This window comes from Microtus oregoni, unplaced genomic scaffold (assembly GCF_018167655.1).
Source record: "Microtus oregoni isolate MIOR12 unplaced genomic scaffold, Mior012 000002F_ref0000024, whole genome shotgun sequence".
Taxonomy (NCBI): Eukaryota; Metazoa; Chordata; class Mammalia; order Rodentia; family Cricetidae; genus Microtus; species Microtus oregoni.
Window position 1 is genome coordinate 14,022,299 of NW_024543061.1, and position 7,991 is coordinate 14,030,289.

Here is a 7,991-nt window from a genome sequence, read left to right on the forward strand (position 1 = left end):
ACAGCCTACAGAATGGGAAAAGATCTTAACTAACCCCACATCAGACAGAGGTCTGATCTCCAAAATATACAAAGAACTCAAGAAACTGGACACCAAAAGACCACATAATCCAATAAAAAAAATTTAGTACAGACTTAAACAGAGAACTCTCAATGGAAGAATCTAAAATGGCTGAAAGACACTTAAGGAAATGCTCAACATCCTTAGTCATCAAAGAAATGCAAATCAAAACAACTCTGAGCTTCCATTTTACACCTGTAAGAATGGCCAAAATCAAAAACACTGAAGACAACTTATGCTGAAAAGGTTGTGGAGAAAAGGGAACACTTCTGCATTGCTAGTTGGAATACAAGCTGGTACAACCCCTTTGGAAGTCACTGTGGTGATTTCTCAGAAAATTAGGAAACAACCTCCCTCAAGACCCAGTAATACCACTTTTGGGTATATATCCAAAAGATGCTCAATCGTGCCACAAGGACATGTGCTCAACTATGTTCATAGCAGCTCTGTTTGTCATAGCCAGAACCTGGAAACAACCTCAATGCCCCTCAATCAAAGAATGGATAAGGGGGCTGGAGAGATGGCTCAGCGGTTAAGAGCATTGCCTGCTCTTCCAAAGTTCCTGAGTTCAATTCCCAGCAACCACTTGGTGGCTCACAGCCATCTGTAATGAGGTCTGGTGCCCTCTTCTGGCCTGCAGGCATACGTGTAGGCAGAATATTGTATACATAATAAATAAATAATTAAAAAATAGTGGATAAGAAAAATGTGATACATTTACACAATGGAGTACTACATAGCAGAAAAAAATGACATCTTGAATTTTTCAGGAAAATGGACGGAGCTAGGAAACATTATTTTGAGTGAGGTAACCCAGACACAGAAAGACAATTATCACATGTACTCACTTATAAGTGTTTTTTAAATATAAAGCAAAGAAAGCCAGCCTACAAACCACAATCCCAGAGAACTTAGACAACAATGAGGACACTAAGAGAGACTTACATAGATAAAATCTACATTGGAAGTAGAAAGTAGAAAAAGACAAGATCTCCTGAATAAATTGGGAACATGGGGATCTTGGGGTAGGGTTGAAGGGGGAGGGCAGAGGCCGGGGGAGGAGCAGAGAAAATTTCAGAGAGCCAATGAAGAGCTATCAATGGAATGTCTTACCTCAGGGCATGGCAAATAGTGCTACCTTATGCCAGAAGTTCATAGCTCAGGCTACACAAAAGGTTAGAGATCAATTTCCACAGGTTTATATTACCCATTATATGGATGATATCCTGCTTGTGCATAGAGATGAGGATATTTTACTAGAGACATATGGATTATTACAACAAAGCCTAAGTCATGCAGGACTAATTATTGCTCCTGAGAAAGTATAGATGCACCCACATTTTCAATATTTAGGTCAGATGTTATACCCTAAAGAAATTAAGCCTCAGAAGATAAAATTAGGAAGGATGCTTTAAAAACTCATAATGACTTTCAAAGGTTGTTAGGAAATATACAATGACTGAGGCCTTCTCTAAGTTTTCCTATAGGAAACCTCAAGCCTCTAAGGGAAATCCTTAAAGGAGATAGTGATCCAAATTCCAGCAGGCAGTTTTCAGAAGCTGCCAGACAGATTCTCTCACAGATAGAGCAGGATATATGGAAACAACAGGTATGTTATACTGATTACAGCCAAATACATGAAATACATGGCATGCATGTATTTCACCTACAAGACTAGCTCCTACAGCAGTTGTATGGCAAAATGGACCACTTCTGTGGCTGCACCTTCCTGTATCACCAATTAAAGTATTAAATCCTTATTTTGAAGCAATAGCATGCTTAGCACAGAAGAGCAGGATAGAATCTAGGATATATTTTGGCAAGGAACCAGCTGTGATCAATGTTCCTTACACTAAGCAGCAAATTGAATTGTTATTCCAAAATAAGGATTGTTGGGCAATTGCATTTGCTCATTTTCAAGGTCAGATTGATAATCTTTTCCCAGCTGACTGCAGTTTACACAACTGCATTCATTCATTTCCTAAAATGGTGGCAAAAGATCCCATAAAGGATGCTTTGTTAATTTTCACTGATGGCTCATCTAATGGGAAGGCTGCTTATGTAGTCAATGGCAGAGGACACATGGTACAGAAAAAAACAGCTTCAGCTCAAATAGTTGAGCTGCAAGCTGTAGCTTTAATGTTTAAAAATTTTGCAAATGACGCTTTTAATCTATAGACTGACAGCTGGTATATTTATAATGCTTTTCAAATATTGGAAACAGTCCCTTATAAAGGGACTAGCAATAAACAAGTTAAGATATTGTTTCAGCAGATTCATTAGAAACATAGAAAATTACCATGTTTTGTGGGACATATCAGAGTACATTCAAATCTTCCTGGTCCATTAGCTGAAGGTAATGCTTTAGCTGACTAATTTACAAAAATAATTGCTCTATCTCAGATTGAACTTGCCCAGCAGTTGCATGATTTGAACCATCAAAACAGTTTAAGTTTAACAAAGCAATTTAAATTGACCAGGGAAGCTGCTCGCCAAATTGTTAAGCAATGTGAGAGATGCCCACAATATCTACCCATGCCTCGTTTGGGGGTAAATCCCCCAGGACTGCTTCTTAATCATATATGGGAAATGGATGTAACTTATGTTACCGAATTTGAAACTTGAAATATGTGCATGTGACAATCGATACATATTCAGGATTCATGATGACCACTGCCCAAACTGGGGAAGCTGACAACATGTAATAACTCATTGCTTGAAATGCTTTTCATGCATGGGAACCCCAAAGGTAATAAAGATGGACAATGGGTCTGGATATGTTAACAGAGCATTTCAAAGATTTTGGACCCAATGGAATATTGTACATAAGACTGGTGTTACTTATAATCCTCAAGGGCAAGGAATTGTGGAACGTGTGCATAGCTCCTTGAAAACCCAACTCCAAAAGATAAAAGCAGGAGAGTAGTATCCTCAGATGCAATATAATGTCTTAAATCTTAAATTTAGTGTAAATGCACTGTTTACACTAAATTTTCTAAATATGGATCCATAAGTGAGCAGCAGCGAACAGATTGTGGCATAATAGTACAAAGACCATCTTTGCTAAAACAAGGTGGAGAGACCCTTGCACTGGAATATGGAGAGGGCCAGACCCCATATTAATTTGGGGTCGAGGCCATGTCTGTGTTTTTTTCCCAGGATGAAGATAAAGTGAGATGGCTTCCAGAGCAATGGGTCGAGGCATTCAGCAGAAGAATACCTGACCTGATGACATCATAGCTGATAATGGCCCAACAGGAGAACCAAAATAAGAGGAGACCCAGGAGAACCCTGTGATCTGACTTCCCTAGCTCCCACAGCAAGGAATGCCTGATTAGGGACCTGTGATCTGACTTCCATAGCTCCCACAGCAAGGAATGCCTGATTAGGGACCTGTGATCTGACTTCCCTAGCTCCCACAGCAAGGAATGCCTGATTAGGGACCTGTGATCTGACTTCCCTAGCTCCCACAGCAAGGAATGCCTGATTAGAGGAACCTGTGATCTGACTTCCCTAGCTCCCACAGCAAGGAATGCCTGATTAGAGGAACCTGTGATCTGACTTCCCTAGCTCCCACAGCAAGGAATGTCTGATTAGGGACCTGTGATCTGGCTTCCCTAGCTCCCACAGCAAGGAATGCCTGATTAGGGACCTGTGATCTGACTTCCCTAGCTCCCACAGCAAGGAATGCCTGATTAGAGGAACCTGTGATCTGACTTCCCTAGCTCCCACAGCAAGGAATGCCTGATTAGGGACCTGTGATCTGACTTCCCTAGCTCCCACAGCAAGGAATGCCTGATTAGGGACCTGTGATCTGACTTCCCTAGCTCCCACAGCAAGGAACGCCTGATTAGGGACCTGTGATCTGACTTCCCTAGCTCCCACAGCAAGGAATGCCTGATTAGAGGAACCTGTGATCTGACTTCCCTAGCTCCCACAGCAAGGAATGCCTGATTAGGGACCTGTGATCTGACTTCCCTAGCTCCCACAGCAAGGAATGCCTGATTAGGGACCTGTGATCTGACTTCCCTAGCTCCCACAGCAAGGAATGCCTGATTAGGGACTGCACATTTGACTGTTTTAGTATCTCATTTTGGTTAAATATTGGCCCTGAGAACTAAGACCTAAGCTTTCTCCTCAGGGAAAAAAAAGACTCAAAATAAGAAATGACTGAAGCCTGCTTCAGTTAAAAAAAGAGGCAGCCTAAGGATGTAAGAGCTGCTCAGAGACTGAAACTGGTATTTGATAACAGCAATGTCATTGTACTCTTACCAGTATTGACCTGATATTTGTAACTGCAAATAAGATGCTGAGAAAAGTTGGTATTGACCAATGATGCTGAGAATGATGGTACTGACCTAAAGAGATTTGGAAAAGTTGGTATTGGCCGACAATGCTGAGAATATGATATTGACTTGTCAGCTGCTCAGAAAAGTTTAACACACTTGTAAACGTTGGGAGTTAATGCATAGGTTAAAGAATTTTAGATTTTGATACAATGTAAAATATTTGAGAGGTGCTCTAAACTAGCAGAAGAAACATTTTCAACCCAGGAGATTCTCTTCTCCTTTAAATAGGGGACTATAGCCTTTGGGAGAATGATTGCTCCTAAAGCATTATAATTTATCCTGACAAGAAAGTATGGCTCCAGGACACAGTGCCCAAAAGTATCTCTCCCGTGAACTAGATTTCCAACGACTGGTGATTTGGGTAAATAGGAAGGTCTTTACCCGAGCCAGGTGTAATCATCGGCCCTATTGCAGAAGCACAGGTCTTATTAAAATTAATAAAAGAGAGTGGATTGTGGGCCCATCTTTCTACATGGTATAACAGCCAAGTTCTCTGGCGATGGTTAGAATTCAGAACACGCGTACCCTTCCAGACAGGCTGTCACTACCCTGACAAAGGCTCAGGATACGCTGCTCCTTTTCTTTGTAATTATGTAGAAGAGGTATGAATCCCAAGCTAGTGACAGTGCTGCAGACAGGACTGTAGTCCTGCTCTAGGTAAGGTGGGCCTACACAAAACCTTGTCTCAAAAGAACAGAAAACAAAATGAGTGAGGAGTGTGGAACACAGGGAAAGTGGTGGGGCTGGACACAGCCTTCCTACCTTCAACCCTGGTCTCCGAGCACCTTGATCATTGATAGACCTATCTCTCACCCAATGCCCTCTCACCTACAAGTGATCTGACCACATGTGTGAGCCAGAAGAAAAACCCTGGCGAGAGGGCAAGGGAATCTGCCATTGCAACAGTTATGCAACACCAAGTTCAAGGTTTCAGCTAGCTCATCCAGTGGGTGCCTAAAATCTGGAGAGAGATGGACAAACCATGTATGCACTGTCCCTGTCCTCTTGGAGCCAGAAGATGATCCTGACATGACATAGGGACCCACAGGAGTGTGTGTGTGTGTGTGTGTGTGTGTGTGTGTGTGTGTGCACTCACGTAGGCCAGAGGTGAACTTGGGTTTTGTTCCTCAGGAGACTTCCACTTTGCTTTTTGCAAGAGGGTCTCTCACTGGTCCCTGAGGCACCCTGCTTTGGCTAGACTAGCTGCCCATTGAGCCCCAAGATCTGCCCGCCTCTGCCCCCACAGCACTAGGATTGCAAGCACAGCCCCCATGCCTAGCCTTTACGTGCGTTTCAGGCATTAAACCCAGGTCCGCATGTGGGCACAACAACAACTTTACTGTGGATTACCTCAGCCCTAACTGCCTGTGCGTGTGCACACTCATGTGAGCTCAGAGCCAAGTGCACACTAAACACTCATTCTACACTGAGCTACACCCCAGTTCTAAATTCAATCTTGTTTTTGTTGAAGACACAGCATAGCTATATTGCACAGGCAGGCCTTGAACTCTTGTCTTCCTGTCTCAGACTCTGATATGCTCGGGCCTACAGGCCTGCACCACCTCCTCCAGCCAAAAGGTATTCTTAAAGTGGAGTTCCTGGATACGTTGACTGTGCGGTTGCAGTTTGTTAATGTGTGGGACAAACGCATGTCCTGTTGAATGCTATAAACAGAGGCACACAGCCCCTTGGGACAGCGGTGTGCTTTGGCATCCCTAGTGCATTCGATGCTCATCCTCTGGGTGCTATGATCTTATCAGACAGACACTGTGTGTCGGGTTTGTGCTTGCCCTCCTGTGTCCCCAGTACACGGAAGCCTAGGTTGGCAGCAGAGGCACGCAAGAGCGTGTGATATATACCGGAACTCCTCTGAAAGCCACAAGTGCGCCACTGTCCTTGTACAATGAGGAGTGCCCAGCAGAGACACATTCCACCTGCAAGACAGACAGACAGACAGACAGACAGACAGACAGACCAGGGTTAACTTCCTGCAGCAGTCTCTCACAGGCCATGGTTTAAATTCCTTGTAGAAAGAGCGGCAGGTTGCATTCCTGCTGTCCTGCTCGCGGCCACCCAGCTAGCTTGTGCCCCTAAATAACAACACACAAACTGCATTCTTTTAAACACTGCCTGGCCCATTAGCTCTAGCCTCTTACTGGCTAATTCTCACATCTTGATTAACTCATTTCTAATAATGTGTGTAGCACCACGAGGTGGTTGCTTACTGTGAAAGAGTCTAGCCTACTTCCATCTTGGGCTGGAGCTTCATCACGTCTGCCTCACTTCCCTTCTTCCCAGCATTCTGTTCTGTCTACTCTGCCCACCTAAGGGTTGGCCTATCAAGTGGGCCAAGGCAGTTTCTTTATTGACCAATGAAATCAACACAAACAGAAGACCCTACCACATCAATTCCTCATCTTTTCTTAGAATAAGAAAGAAATTAACTTTGGAGAAATCTAAAGAAAACCATTTAGACATGGTGGTGCACTTGGGAGGTCGAGGCAGGAGAACAGAAGAGCTTATCTCTACCCTCAGCTCCCACAGAAGGGGTGGTATTGTAGGCTTTTGCTTGAGACACTGGGTTCACATGATCTGAAGAGAAGCATGTAGCATTAAACATGTAGTACTGTAGGTCTAACATTGTTTAGCACAAATATGGCTAGGGTATCCACCATAAGAAAAAGGAAGGGAAGATAAAGAGTAGAAGAGGGGAGGGCAAACTTATAAAAGGATTACTTAATATTATTTAAGAAATCACTTGATGTATGCATGTACAGGATATAGGGCAACCTGTAGTCTGGGGACGGAACTCAGGGCAGTAGGCTTGGCAGCAAGCGCCTTTACAGCTGAGCATTATCACCAGCCCCTAAGTCTCTCTACTGTTGCAAGTCCTGGAACTTGCATCAGTGTAGTTCATTTAGGCGCTTTGCCCAGCCCTTTCACTCAGCAAACCTTTCCCTTGATAGCGTTTTAAAAACAACAACAGCTAAGTAGCACTGGAATGCACCCTTAATTACAGCACTTGGTAGGCAGAGGCAGGCAGAGAGTTTGCGGCCAGCCTGGTCTACAGAGTGAGGTCCAGGACAGCCAGGGCTACACAGAAAAACTGTCCCAAAAACAACAACAACAAACAGAAGCACAGATTAGGGCCAATCCTTCTACCACGTTAGCTCCAAACATTTAAAAATCATAGATGTGATGGCTATTCTTAGTTGTCAGCTTGACTACATCTAGTATTAACAAATAAAGCTGCTGGACAGACCGTGGGGGATTTTTCTTGGCCATCTGAAGTGGAAGGAAGCACATTAACTCTGGGCCCACACCTGCTTCTGGCAGCCTACATAAAGGACACGAAAACGGAGGCTTTGACTTTGTCTGCTGGCCCTCGCTCTCGCTGGCAAGTGCATCCCCTCAGTGGCATTAGAGCCTACTTCCTCAGGATTCTGGTGTGTTCTCAAGACCAACTGAGACGTCCAGACTCATGGACTAAACAACTGCTGGATTCTTGAACTTTCTGTTAGGATAGGAGGATCACAACCTGTAAGCCACTCGAACACACACACATATAAGACACGCACACAC